Raw genomic sequence first — 15,403 nt, 5'->3', positions numbered from 1 at the left:
GCAATATCTACTTGAAATCTTAAGGAGATCAGATCCTGATCTGTGAGGTATTTGTTGATGACATTATCTTTGGTGGAGATGACAAGATGAGTCATGAGTTTGCAGATGAGATGAAGAAAGAGTTTGAGATGTCACTCATAGGGGAGATTAAGTTCTTCATTGGATTGCAGATTCAGTAGATGAAAGATGGAATCTTTATCACTCAGTCCAAGTATGTCAAAGAGGTGTTGAAGACCTTTGGCATGGAAGATAGAAAACCGGTTGGTACACCAATGGTGACCGGTTGTAAACTATCCAAGGAGGATGACTTAGCATTGGTTGATGAGAAGGAATATCGATAAATGATTGGTAAGTTGCATTATATAGTGCATAGCAGACCAGATATTGCACATGCAGTTGGCATAATTGTAAGGTTCCAAAAAAGTCCAAGAGAATCCCACTTGGTTGCAGTCAAATGGATTCTTAGGTATCTGCAGGGAACTATTGATTATGGATTGTGGTATCCATATAGCAAGGATTTCAACCTGAAAGTATTCACAGATGCTGATTGGGCAGGTAATGTGGATGACCGGAAGAGCACAACCGGTGGTGCATTCTTTCTCGGTGGTAGACTGGTCTCATGGATGAGTAAGAAGCAGAGTTTTATCTCTTAGTCTACAGCGGAAGTAGAGTATGTTGCAGCTTTCATGAACTGCACTCAGACAATTTGGATGAAGCATGTATTAAATGGCTTCAAAGTTCCTGTATCTGAACCGGTAAGTATATTTTGTGACAATACTAGTGCAATTAACATCTCCAAGAATCTGGTTTTACATTCTAGAACCAAGCACTTTGAGCTTAAGTATCATTTCTTGAGGGAAAAGGTTCAGAACAAAGAGATTGCACTGGAACATGTTTCCAGTAAGGAGCAGTTAGCAGACATATTCATCAAGCCTCTCCCAAAGGCTACATTTATGTACTTAATAGGTGAATTAGGGGTGTTGCCCCTTCAGGAGGTAAACTAAAGGTATATGCTCCACATCAGTCAGGTATTGCATAGTCAAATTCTTTTTGGACTGATGTGTTGAAGGATGCTACTCCTCAGGGGGGGCAGCATAATGGAATAGGGAAGTTTGTGCCTCCACTTTGGCATTGTTGTCAAAGGGGGAGAAGAAGAGAAGCAAAGCAGATATCTGCAGAAATTGGGGGAGAAGATGTGAAGCGGAGAGATATCTTTGTATATTGCCATCAATGCCAAAGGGGGAGATTGTTGGCATTATGTGAACCGATATGAGGACATGATGACATTGTATGTTGTCATTGATGTCAATATGCTGAAGAGGAGAGAATCGGTATATGTGAGAACTGGTATGTTACCAAGAACCGGTATAACACTACGAACTGGCATGTGTGCCAAAGTGAAGCATTGTGTTTGTTTAAGGTGAATTGGCATGTGGTTATTATGGGAACCAGCATATGGAAGCTTTGTATGACTACCGATTGGTAGTCTCAACTTCAGGGTTTCCGGTTGAAATGCCTCAAGCCTGTGTGACTGGTGACTTTGTGTGATGAGTTAGCCTTGTGCGCATGAAGGATCTTGCATGAAGGAGATTGTTCCTATCTACCTCGGGAATGTGCGAAGTCTGTAAACGGTGATAACATGTGATGGGTTATCAACCGCCATGAAATCGGTGGAAAACAAACGATGGAGAACATATTGAGATTGGATCAAGACTATTGCATTTAATGCAATGTGCTCAACGGTCAGGATTGAACTATTTGAATTGCTTAACCTAACAAGTTTAGGGTTTAGGGTTTATGCTACTGACCTATATGTTTCCTATAAGGTCGATGTTGCGTTTCTTTCTGAGGTTGTTGGAAAAAGTTGTATGTATGTATCCAAAAGAAGAGATACATGATTCTTGGCAGACCAGAAGAGAGAAGTGATACTTGCAGAGTGTAAGTGCAGAAGGTGAAGAGGAGCTAAAGCAGATCTGCATTGGCATTGAGTGTTGTTACTAGATCATTGTAATACCTGTTGATCTCTAACCACTTCAACAGTTGGGAAATCCCTTAACAGGGTAGCCTTAATCGGCTTACTGAAAATCCTTTAACAGGGTGACTCAAAACCATTGAGTTCTTGAAATCCTCTAACAAGGTAACCTTTAATAGGGTTTAACCCTTAACCGGGTATTCTAGCCATCCCTTAACCGGGTGATCCCTAACAGGATCGGTTCCTAACAAAACCTATTGTATCAGTCTTTAACTGGACAAGGCTCCTAACAGAGCGAACTTCTAAAGAGTTCAAAAACAACTTGTGGGTATTCATCCCCACAGTGGTTTTTCCCAGTTGGGTTTCCACATGAAAAATTTGTGTGTCATGTGTGGTGTTATTCATGTGATGGTTTGAGTAATTTGTGTCTGAAGGTAAATCATGTTGATCTAGCTGTTTATATATCTTTTGATGATAGATTACCTGTTAATGCACTAGGGTGAAATGGAAATGAAGCATTAGATTGTATGAGAAGATAAGTGTCAACCGGTTTATGCTTGTCTCAATTATTCTGGGCTTTGTTGGTTGTACTTAGTTTAAGATCGGTGTTACTGTTTGTCTGCCTATGCACAGTGTCTACTGACAAACTGGTTTTAGGATTGTGCTTTTCTCTGTACTGATTCACCCCCCCTCTCAGTATCGGTTTGGTACTATTCGTTCATCATTGAGTTATCACTTAGAATCAAAATCAGGGCACTCCCAATCTGAGAATCAGGTCTGCCCTCATTCTTAGCTAGTCCAACACCAATCTCTTTTCCTTCCTCAATACTATGTTCTTGACTTTCTTCATTTTCCTTGCTAATTGCCTCATGATTTTCCTTCGATCCCATTTCTCTACACTTTGTGCTGACCATCTTGTTACTTGCTATCTCCTTTGTCCTATAATTTGAACTTTCAATCCCCTTCCTACCCCTGCATGTCTGTTTTCTTTGATCAACAATATCTATTGCAAGATTCCAAGACACCATTCCTTCCTTTTTATCAGCCCTATTCTTGTCTTCTCCCTTATGCCATTCAATTGCCAAGGTTTCACCTTTTGAGGGCCAATATTTGATTTATTTTTCAATTTCTTCCTTCAAAGATTTCTTATCTTCTAATAGTCTTCTAAGATATTCTTGCCCTCATTCTTTACTAGTTTGGTTGTTAGCAATCCTAATAGGGGGGCTGTATTATTTACATTCTTTGCCATCTCAATATGTTGTATTTTCCTTTTTTTTGAAGCCTGTTTATTGGGAGAGAGGGTGTTGTTGTTTCTTTGTGTATTTTCCTTCCAAAGGCTTATGTGTATGGACCTTCATGTAGTCGCCATATAGTTTGATTCCAACCCTTCCTCGGGCCTAAAATAGTTACAGGGTGATACCACAAATCCATTCACTAAAATGCAGCTACTTCCCATTTTGTTGGTGTCCAACTCCACCTTTTGCCTCCATACTCCATTATCGGTTATTATCTCAAGATCCTCTATTCTATTGACATCATTATCTACTTCCACCAAAATTCTAGGGACTACATCCAACTTTCCAAAAAAGAAATCTTCATCTATTCCAATGAATAAACCTATCTCTTCTCCTATTCTACTGATGACCTCCAGTGACCAATATTCCGTAGGCAGGTTTTCTAGCTTAAACCACTTAGGAGATCTAGATATTGCATGTTTTTTGGGGTTAAATTTTTCTTTCCAATCCAGTATGTGAAAGGTATAGCCTTCGAAAAAATAAGGAGCTCAACCCATAATAACTTTCTTCAAACACTTGTCTATGCATTTTATAATGAAAAAACCTTGAGAAAGTGTTTTGACACATACCTAACCTTAAAAGTTGTTTTGTCACCATTATGTAATTATTTCCATTGGGCAAGTTGGTCCATGACATTTGGCAAGAAAGGCACAGTTTTACAAATGCTCCCAAACTGAAATCATTGTCTTACCCAAGATGATAAAGGCTTTAGATCTGGGATCCAACTTCTCTTTCCCCTTATCCTACGCATTGGAATTTTCTGCCATCCTTGGCTGTCGAGAATCTTGTGAATTAGGGTTTTTTGGAACCCACATCTCTTTCTTTTTCCATGGTCTGTTGGTCCTTTCAAATGATCTCCTCCAACCATTTTTGCTTCTCCAATTGCTCACTCGATTCGATACTGATGAGGTGTTTTCCCTGAACATCCCACTCTTGTAGTTATTCATCGGGCCACGATGGCTCATTCCTTGGTGTCTCTATTTATCCCTTTTAAAGCCTTGGTGGTCATCAATCCTTCGATACTGCGAGTGTGCATTCTCCTTCCCTCCGTCCTCCCTACCTTGCTTAAATCCATCATGTGGCTGCCAAGCCTTGTCCACCCATTTACCTCCTACATAGACCCATTGTGGTCTATATTCTTCACCGCCTTTTTTTTCCCTTGATTCTACTCTTTCCTCCACTTCAAATTTGACTTCGCTCCATTCCAAATCCTTCAGGTCCTCTACGTATTTTCGCCATGGATAACTTTAAGAAACCACCCCCGAGCAACTGTGTAAAATCCTGGTGAATCAGACATTATTTTCGAGGGGAAATTTTCATATTGATGGGGAATTTATTTTTCAAAATAGGGAAAAAATTATTTTGTATCGGCGATTTTTTTCTAGGGTACGAAAATTCCATAAATTTCTGACGAATAATACCTTGTTCTATGGGGAAAATATATATTGTAGGAGGCGAATAATTTTTGTTAAAAGGAACAAATATATAATTGTATGGGCGAAAATTTTTACTCCAAGGAAAAATTATTTAAATGTATTGGCGATTTTTATCCACCGCTTGAAAATTATTTAATTGTTTTGGCGAATATTTTGTTATTTATGAAAAAATATATAATTTATTGGCGATTTCATGAATTCATTGCCATTAATAGACAAGGCACATCACATCACATCACATCAGTACATCACATTAAGTCCGGACTCTGCACGATGTATCAATAAGCGTAGCCTCTTTTACACATGAAGGGTGACACATACTTAAAATCCATCAATCATTTTAAACCATTTGATGATCGTAGATCAATGGCTGAAGTTTCATTTCGACCCAATATTTTGAAGAGAACATAGCTCACCAAAAAGTGCCCGGAATGGAATTGGATTCAATAGACATGTATCAAATGTCACGAATCATGATCGATTATTTTGGTCATTTAATATATATCTATTCACTTACTACAATCCACTCTGTCCCCACAACTTCCAATGTGGTGCTTGCCAACTTGGTACTGGTTTATAGTTGTTTCCAATTTCACACACTAGTGCATTTATGGGAAAGATTTGCAGAGATACGAAAGATTTAAAAAAATTTAAAGCATTTAATACAGTTAGAGGAGTAATTATTACAATCAAGAGCTTCAACTATTTATATACGATCTCTGCTTCTTTCATCTTCAATTAGCCTTTTCCATTTGGTAGATAAATCGTTGGAGCTCACGGTATTTAAATTCTTCCTCTGGTTTAGGTTTATAGGCTCAGGTTGTTTAATTTGTTAATTTGATTTCTCAATATGGACACTCCCATCCACTTGAGAAGCATTTCTGTAGAGGACCAGAGAGCCTTTCTGGGCTCCGTTAGAGACCCAACCCTCCAATCAGTCTGCAAGGAGGTTGAGTCATTCACCAATGAGGCTATGCGGGTGGTGCTGGGCAGAGAGTTTCTGCGAAACGAAAATAGATACCATGTTAACACGGACATTACATCCCGGTTCTTGGCATCTCTTCTGGACCTCGAAGGAGACAAGGTGGATATGTTGATGTTGTTGAGGAAGGTTTTTAAGGAAGACTTCCTTGGAGATGAAATTACTGTTGTCGTCCTTGCAGAAGTAGGGGTGGGGATCCCTTGGGCAAGTGAATTATCCAAGCTTCTCCTCCCTGACCAAACAATGTCAGTGGCCAAGCAACCATTTCTCCTGAACCTGAATGCGAAGCACTTGACACATCACAGGAAATGGGCGCGGATTGGTAGGGACTTCCTTTGGAAATGGTTGCTCCTGGATGAATTTCCAAACTACACGTGGCTTGAAGAATTCTCTCAGCTTATGCTATCTGAAGAATTCTACATGGAAGGAGGGTCAGATTCTTAGGGAAAAGTTGTAAATCATCCACTACTTGTGCCCTAGCCCTGACCCCCTAGTAGTTTTTTTTTGCCTATGTCCTCGAAACCTCACAGGCTCAGTGGCTCACTCATTTTGGCTTTTAAGTTTTTGAGGGACTCAAGTCTCAGACGTAAAAATTGTAAATTTCTAAAGCATAAATATTAATAATAATTTTTCAAATTCCAGTTTGTTTCAATTTGCCTCTTAGAGTCTTATGGATATAAAAATGCTTTCTATAATTCTATTTCATTTTTATTAATGAAAGTTTTTCAAATGCTTTTTGTCTATGAGCTATGTTATTTCAATATTTTGTTAAACAATGGAAATAAATTTAATACTGTGATCTTTTTTATGTAATGCTTCTTCCTCTATATTTAATATATAAAAAAAAAATTTAGTTCGTTCCATTAATTATTTGTACATTGATAATGGTTGATTATAATTTTATAAATATATATAAAAAAGAAGTTTATCTCACGAAAAACAAGTGAATTAAAACTAAAAGACCAACTTACTTGTTGTTGAAGTTTTGAACTAGTGCATGTGTGGGTTGGTACTGAGTACATGCTATGATTTATAGTTAAGATTTTGTCATAATGAAGAAATTTGAGACATTTATGAAGGGTAGATGGGATTGCTTTCATGGAAGAGAACCAAGGGCAAGGATGTCCCAACCACACAAAATTGATCTGAAGTTGGTTTTAGGAATGATAGCAAAAATGACATCCAAGCACTTAGTACCAACCTTAACGGGAAGAGTAATAGAAACTATAGTAGGACAAGAGAAACCATCTAAAATCTTAACCACTAAATCAAATTTATCATATCAATATGTTACTTCATGCAATTGTAAAGTATAAAGATATTCTTAACTTATTACATTCACCATACATGTTGGATCAATCATCAATGAGAACCCCTCGTGAGAGTATGTCTTTGATCTTTGCAGGTGATATATAGACTTATAGTGGGCCATCAGGTGTTTCAAATTTCAATAGTCTCACTAGGAATCTAGGATCAAAGGTAATGCATATTGCATAGGTCCTTAGGAGGTGCAGGTTTATCAATAAGATTCACCACATTATTTATCAATAAAATTATATTAAATTAAAATTTATATTAAACTAAATTTATGTTGAACTTTTATATATAGTTTTAGTCTTTATTTATTTATTAAATTAAATTAAATTAAAATTTATATTACACTAAATTTATGTTGAACTTTTATATATATTTTAAAACTATTTTTTAAAATTATATATCGTAAACATATTTTTAAAGAATTTTGTTAAACTTTAAATTAATATTTTAGATTTAATATTGAATGTTTTCTTTTTTATATTAAACTTTTACCTTTCAAATTCTATATCAAAATTTATATTTTTATTTAGTTATTTTTTTTTATTCTAGAAACTAAGTTTCATGTTCTATACTATTTTTGAATTTCATATTTTTACAAATAATATATTGTTAAATATTTAATAGTTATCTCAAACTATTGCACATCTTTAAATGTCTCTTATTATGGGACCCACGACATCTGACAACAGGTACCATTGTCCGTTGGATGAGCAAAGATCAACGGCTTAGGGTGGATTTCGGCCCGAATGTGGGAAGTGAACACATTTGTGAGAACTTCGCCCGGAATTGAACGTTTTAAATTTAATTAAATATAATTAAGTTTATAAAGCTCTTTTCCGGGTGGAAGTTTAAAATTTTAAATGATTAAACAGACTTAAAAACCAGTCCTGAAAAGTGACACGAGTATGGTGACGTGCCTGAAAAATGGCCGAAGTCGTGGGACCCACGACATCTGACAATAGGTACCATCGTCTGTTGGATGAGCAAAGATCAATGACTTAGGGTGGATTTCGGTCCGAATGTGGGAAGTGAACACATTTGTGAGAACTTCGCCCGGAATTGAATGTTTTAAATTTAATTAAATATAATTAAGTCTATAAAGCTCTTTTTTGGGCGGAAGTTTAAAATGATTAAACAGACTTAAAAAATAGTCCCGACTCTCGAAAAGTGACTCGAGTGTGGTGACGTGCTCGAAAAATGGCAGAAGTCATGGGGCCCACGACATCTGACAACAAGTACCATCGTGCGTTGGATGAGCAAAGATCAATGACTTAGGGTGGATTTCGGTCCGAATGTGGGAAGTGAACACATTTGTTAGAACTTCGCCCATAATTGAACATTTTAATTTTAATTAAATATAATTTAGTCTATAAAGCTCTTTTTCGGGCGGAAGTTTAAAATGATTAAACAGACTTAAAAAACAGTCCCAAAAAGTGACTTGAGTGTGGTGACGTGCCCGAAAAATGATAGAAGTCATGGGACCCACAAAATCTAACAACAGGTACCATCATCCATTGGATGAGCAAAGATCAACGACTTAGGGTGGATTTCGGCCCGAATGTGGAAAGTGAACACATTTGTGAGAACTTCGCCCAGAATTGAAAGTTTTACATTTAATGTCCTCAGAATTTAGACTGAAAGTGAAGTAATGAATGTTTTATCCTTCGGCGGCGAATTGATATTAATAATAATTAATAAAATTACAACATGATTCTAGATATTTTGCCCTAAGTATTACTTTTGTACTTTTCAGAGTTTTCAAAATAAGTGACTCATAAATCATAATTGTATTTCATTTCATGGACAAACCAGTAAATTGAGGGAGATTCTGAAACAACTACTAGATTGAGGAATGCAAGTTGCAATAGAGACTGTCTGCGCCAATCCAGTGAAATAGAAATTTTGGGTAAAATCTAGAACACATCCCGCCTTTTTTAATTTTTTTAATCTCATTGTCCAATTTGAGGGTTAGCATTTTTAGGTTTGTATCTAGCATTATTTTGAATTATTAACAATAACAACGATGGGGAAAACGGGAAGTAGTAGTTCAACATGAAGGCAAGTGAAAAAAAATGTACCTAATTGAACTGGTTAAAACACCAGGTTTCATTGATGAATACCATGATATTTATGACCCTGCTATCCATGGTGAAAAGCGTATCATAGATATTAGATATGCATTGTCTAATAAGGCAGATCCATCCAGGGCAAAATTTATTGTTTTCAATGCAATGTTAAAACTAAGAACAAATAAAACCGTATCGTGGGATGCTGGATTGGGAAGCACGGTGTTACATGAAGTATTCCCTTGCCCTAATTTTGTCATGCTCTGCATCGAAAACTATGATGAAGATAAAAAAGCAATCGTCAATAAAAATACAAAAGAGGAAATTCTATCCATAAACGTGGGAGAATTTGCTCGTTTGTTGAACCTAGGGTTTGAAGCACAAAACTCAAACGTCCAAATAGACCTAGGAAAGATGAAAGAGAATTATGAGAGTCTTGATTCAAATCACAAAGATTCATTTATCAAAGCTCTAATAAAGCATGGTACTCAGTTGGATCAGAATCATAAGCCTCCTTATGATTCTAACATTTTTGTTCCATGGGTTGGAGATACTATTTCCTTGCTGTTGTTTTGCCTGGGATTGGAAAATGATAGGGAAATGGGTGCAAGCCTTCTTGAAATGATTTTTAGGATCCATTGTGTAGGTTAGCCAGTAAGATATAATTTTATTGAGCACATTGTTCAATCCATGCAAAAACAATTACTAAAGATTAAAAAGGTTCTTGTAAGACATTTAGGTTCTCATCCTACTTGTTCTATCTCCTTCTATCCAAGTATCGTGCAATATTTGAGATCAACAATCTTCAAATTGTGAACTATAAGATTGATGAGAATACTCGGAATAGAACAGTGTCCAATATATGAATGGACACCAAAGATAAGGATGCATGATAACAGAAAGAACTACAACCATTTTGTAGACTTCTTTTTGGCACAAATGTATAATGAAATTACAAGCACTCCAATGCCTAGATTGCCTGTGTCTTGTAGAGATTGCATCCAACTCATAAGTCAAATACAATTGGCTGACTAGTTCTTCATGGAAGAATTCACTGTGTTAAGGTTTTACGGATCAACAGTAAAACCATACAAACTTCTAATACATGTGACAAAGAGGGTATTTGCATTGGAATATGTACGACAATTGGAGAGCATAGATAGACACTTCTATGGTCAACAAAAGAAGAGGATATTTCCTTCCTTGCCTTTCTCATGTGGAGGGTTCACATTTGAGAGAAAAGCATTCAATATGGCACATGATTTTTTGACACTTTTTAGCTTTGGTGATGAGGGTCTCTGGTAGTATGATCCAATCGGTGTAGTTCAAGCAAGGCTTAAGAAAAATGGGAACTCTTCAGCATTATGTCAACATGAAAGTAAACCATTGCTAGAAAAAATCTTAGAAACATGGACTCCTGGGATGAGGTAAAAAAAGAGATGGAGAAAATTGCCGCTGACAATAACATTTCAACAGTAGAAATGTCATCACAAATTATGGCATTGCACACACAGAGGACAACAGAGGATGGCCAGGGCATCCAAAATAGGAGGTCCTACAATTTCTACCAAAAATCTGCTAATCCATCTAATAAATCTATTCCCAAATCAATTCTGCAAGAATGTAAAGAGATTTATTGGAATCAAACCAAAATAAATGATTTTTGGACTATGAGGAAGAATCTCGGTGAACCAAAGACCAGTGCAGAATTTGAGACCATCGACAAGGATGAAGAGTTTAGCAAATTGCGGAATATGGAGAATCCCACAACAACATATGACAAGAGTGAAGATGATGATGAGTATGAGGTTGAGCCCACTCCAACAACTACTACAGTCCCTAAAATATTAGGTGGAGTCAATGAGTCCATGAGAGAAAAATATAGCAAAGGGGCAAACATTGTGGAAAAAATGGGTTTTGAAGGTGGTGGTCTAGGTCCCAGAGGAGAAGGCATTTGGTATCCAATTGAGGTACAACTTCCATCAGATTCAAAATCAAAAGCTCTTGTTAAAACCAATCATTGGACTTGATTCTTCAGATTCATCACGGAAAGATACTACTCATTACCCTCAGGGTCCACCTACATTTGTTTCAAGTTCAAATCCACAACCACCACCACATCATGGTATTCCCATTGGTGGTGAATCAAGTGCCATTGCCATTGGTGGGGAATTTGGGGATAGTATTCCTATTATTGTTCAATCAAGTGTTGTTGTGATTGGTGGGGTTGGCATGGGTACTGCTACTGATACTAATTGTCTTGGTGTTGGACAAAGGATACAACAAAATATCTCTCGCAAGAGGCCACTAGTGGTAGATACTCAATCTCATACTATTGAGAATCCTATATCAAGTGCCACTGACACTACAAATCAATTATTTGTAGCTTCAGATCACACACCTCAAAAGATTATGAAAACTACACATGAAAGTGTCAGTGGGACAGGATCAGGAAAGGTTGTTGGTAATCCTAGTAATGCATTAGTTAAAACCACAAGCATAAGTGGAACTGGAGCCTCTGTTATTCCTATGTCACCTTTCAAACATTCAATTGCTTTAGCAAGCCCAGATTTTCAATTTCATGATTAGTATGAAAAATTTGAACACACAACAAATGCAAATAAAGAAAAAAAGAGAGCATTTCATAGGGCTGCCCTGACTGAAGTTTTAGACGAACAACCTTCAAGGAACAGGGTATTTCCAATATATGACCCACACAAAGATATGATGGAGTTCATGGTTGTTATGCCCCCAACTAAAGATAAAAATCCACCACACAGTCAGATAGATCCCTCTGAATTTCAAGTTGGCACCCTCCAAATGGATTTTTCCAAAGTACATAATGTGGACAAAATTAGTGTGTCAAAAAGAACTAATGAAGTGGTCTACACTTCACTGCTAAAGGTGAAGAGAGAAAAAATAAACTGGAGAAACAAATAGAAAAGTTATAGGCAGACCTGGCAAATGAAAAAATCAAAGAGGAAAGCAACAGATAGCAAGTGCAATAATTTACAGAAAATGATGAAAAATTCGGGCTCTACAATAGAAATTGCAGAGCAAGAGAAGATGGATGCAAAATTGAAGGACCTGAGAGAAAAACTGGCTAAAAGCAGTAAAAAAAATTGATGAGAAAAGAGCCAGTTTTAAAAAATTATACAAAAGTTATGAGCCTGTTGCTGCCGAAATAAGAAAAACACAGGACCTATTGGACCATGAGAAGGAAAAAGAAAAACATTTGCAAGAGGAAGTAGAGGAAGAAAGAAAAAAATGTGCACAAATGAAAGAAGACCTGCACAATGCAAATGATAAAATTAAAACTTTGGAGGATAGATTGAAACATAATATGAAAAATACAACGAAGTATATACAAGAAAACATTTGGTGGCAAATAATGCAGAGGAGTGACAAGTTGTGTGAATGGTTTGAATTGAATGAAAGGTTGAGAGTAATTTATATGAAAATCAAGGGGCACTTTGAGAAGAGCATACATGTTTATTCAAAAGAGGATATGGCAAAACAGATTCTGCAAGTAGTCTATAGTACCAGTGACAGCTACTTGGCATCCAAGGGAATTAAGAGCCGCATTGATGCAACAGTTAAGACATCATCTATCATTCAAAAATGCCAAAAACTAAGGGAAACATCATAAGTTATGGATAAATGTGGCAAAAATATATTGAAGCTGCAAGAAAAGAAAACTAATTTGATTAAACTTGGTTTGCCTAAGACCATTGACCCATCAAATAAATTCATTGGAAAATAAGCTTACAAAAAAAGCATGGAGATAAAAATGAAGTCCGATTTAGACTTGCTTCCTAAGGACACAACTCAAAGCTTTCTAGAATTCATCCAACCATTTACAACTCTGAATTTGGTATTGGGTGAAACAGTGATGTCAAGTCACTCTTCTAAATATGGAATGTTGACGAAGTTGCAGTTGACTTTCCATAGTTTACAAAATATTGACCTTCCATCAGACAAAGAGTGGAGCACCCTACAAAAACTGGCACAAAAATCTTAAGAATCATAGTATGTATTGCACAATTTTCTTCTTTTACTCTTAATTTCAAGGTTTTATGTTTTTTCTGTTTGGAATTTGGCATCGCATGAAATAACTTTGTTTTATGAACAAGAAAAAACCAACACTCTCTATTGCTAATCCAGCCTATGAATCTATGATGCATAGTGCAAACCTTCAGCCTGTAAATTTGTATTCTCAAATTCTCCCAAGTTTTAATATTTCTACATTTCTCTATTTCCGATTACTAGGTTTTGGGCACTACTATTATCTATATTTAATTTTCCATGGCTTGAGTTAATATTTAATTTTGAACTCTATTTTTTGAACAAGAGACATCAGACATGTAGCAGTTGTTAAATTGCCAATCTGGTCTGTGATGGCCATGTAAATCTGTGTTGAATTTGTGATTTTGATGTTGAGTCTTCACATGTTGCAATTCAACCTGAAGTTGTTGTTGCTCCCTTGTTTCTATAAAAGGGAATTTAGGGTCATTTGCAAAGGGTTCTGAAACTTTGTATTGACTTTTGCATGGAGAATCACACAGATTTGTGTATTACCATTTAATGAATTGTATCATATGGCTATATTTTGAAAGAATTAATGAAAATCTAAGTTCTCAACATGTTACATTACCAGACATGGTTTTGAAATGTATTACTATTGAATGAATTGTATCATATGGCTATATTTTATTACCAGACATAGTTCTGAAATGTATTACTATTGAATGAATTGTATCAAGGGAGGTTGGTTTTGCATGGAGAATCACACGAATTGGTGTATTACTATTGAATGAATTGTATCATATGGTTCTGAAATGTATCACACATATTTGAGACTCAAACATGTCCAAATAAACAATAAACATCTCTGTATCAATAAACACATTATGGTCTTTTATTATGCTATTTTAAATCTGGAAATAGAAAGTTGAAAAATACAATTACAAATCAATATTAAATTCTAATTGCAAAAAGTAATATGCTTTTGTAATATGAATGATGAGATACAATAATAAGATTAATAAATACCAATCTCTTACAGTTGCCATTCATCCTCATCAAATTCAGAGCTTTCTTGATTCTTGTTTGTGGTTTCTTCACTCTGAGTCTGTATACCTTCGTTGAACTGCATCTCAATGCTACCAGTAGGTCCTGTACACGAGTCAATAGTCCCACTGGCACTTTGGTTTGAAGTGTTGCCCAAACCTCTTCTTTCACATTTGGACCTCCAGATTTGCAGTGCCCTATTGTAAGGAAAAGTGTGGATATCATACCTAGATGTATAGAGCCTCAAGCAATTTTCCAAATTTATGTCTAGTTTGTTTCTTAGCTTTGATTTTAGGAACCCCAAAACACTGAAAACTCTCTCATCTTCCACCGAACCTAATATCATGGTAAGACATAAATCAACAAGCTTCAAATATTCTGGCATTGAATCATGCAACGCTGCGTTCTCAGCTATATATTTCCAAAGCCTTGTTACTGATCCCTCTTCGTGGGGCTTCTCCATTTTGCCATATTGTTCTCTCATAGTGTATAAAAAATGAGATGATTGCTCTCGAAGATGAGTTTCGCCTAATATTCCATTTATAGTTACTCCATTCAATTCTCTAGATATGCAATATTGTTTTATCAAAGTCAGTAGCTTACTTCAAAAGTCAGCTGCACTGTTGAGGCTCCAATAATGAGGAAACACAATAGACATGGCTTCGAGTAGGTTGTCAGGAGGGAATTTGCTTCTAATTTGTGAGGAGAGATCATACACAAATTTCTTCACAGAAGTAGTTACAGTCTCAACAATCTTGTCGAAATCTTCCCTTGTAACTCTAGCTAGTTGCTTCCTGGGGCGCTTTCCTAGTTCCTCGGGGTTGACCGTGGCATAGAAGTGTATTGGTATCTCATCTCCTCGTACATTGGCACATACCTCCCCGTCTGCACCAATTTGTAAAAAGTTATCAGGATTGCTCAAATTTGTGAGTGTCCGCCACTTAACAAATTTTTCATCAGATAGTGTTGTTTGATTTCGATAGAGATTGTCGAGGGTCATGCATGTCATCTTACACAGCGTAGCATATTCTACAATATATAGAGCTCTTTTTTGGGCAGCCTTCATAATATTCCTCATTTCCTCTAGCATGGACAGAAGAGCTGCTAAAGTTAAGAGTGTCTCTAGATTACTTAACCTTCGAAGAAGGTCAGGAAATTTCGATTGATCTGATTCGTTGCGAGTTGTGTGAAATAGTCCAATCAAGGATGGATATTCTGAAAAAACTCGATGCACTGGACCATCCAAAGAGATCCATCTGGTATCA

The sequence above is a fragment of the Cryptomeria japonica genome, chromosome 9 (assembly GCF_030272615.1).
Source record: "Cryptomeria japonica chromosome 9, Sugi_1.0, whole genome shotgun sequence".
Taxonomy (NCBI): domain Eukaryota; kingdom Viridiplantae; phylum Streptophyta; class Pinopsida; order Cupressales; family Cupressaceae; genus Cryptomeria; species Cryptomeria japonica.
Note: the sequence above shows the minus strand (reverse complement) of the source record.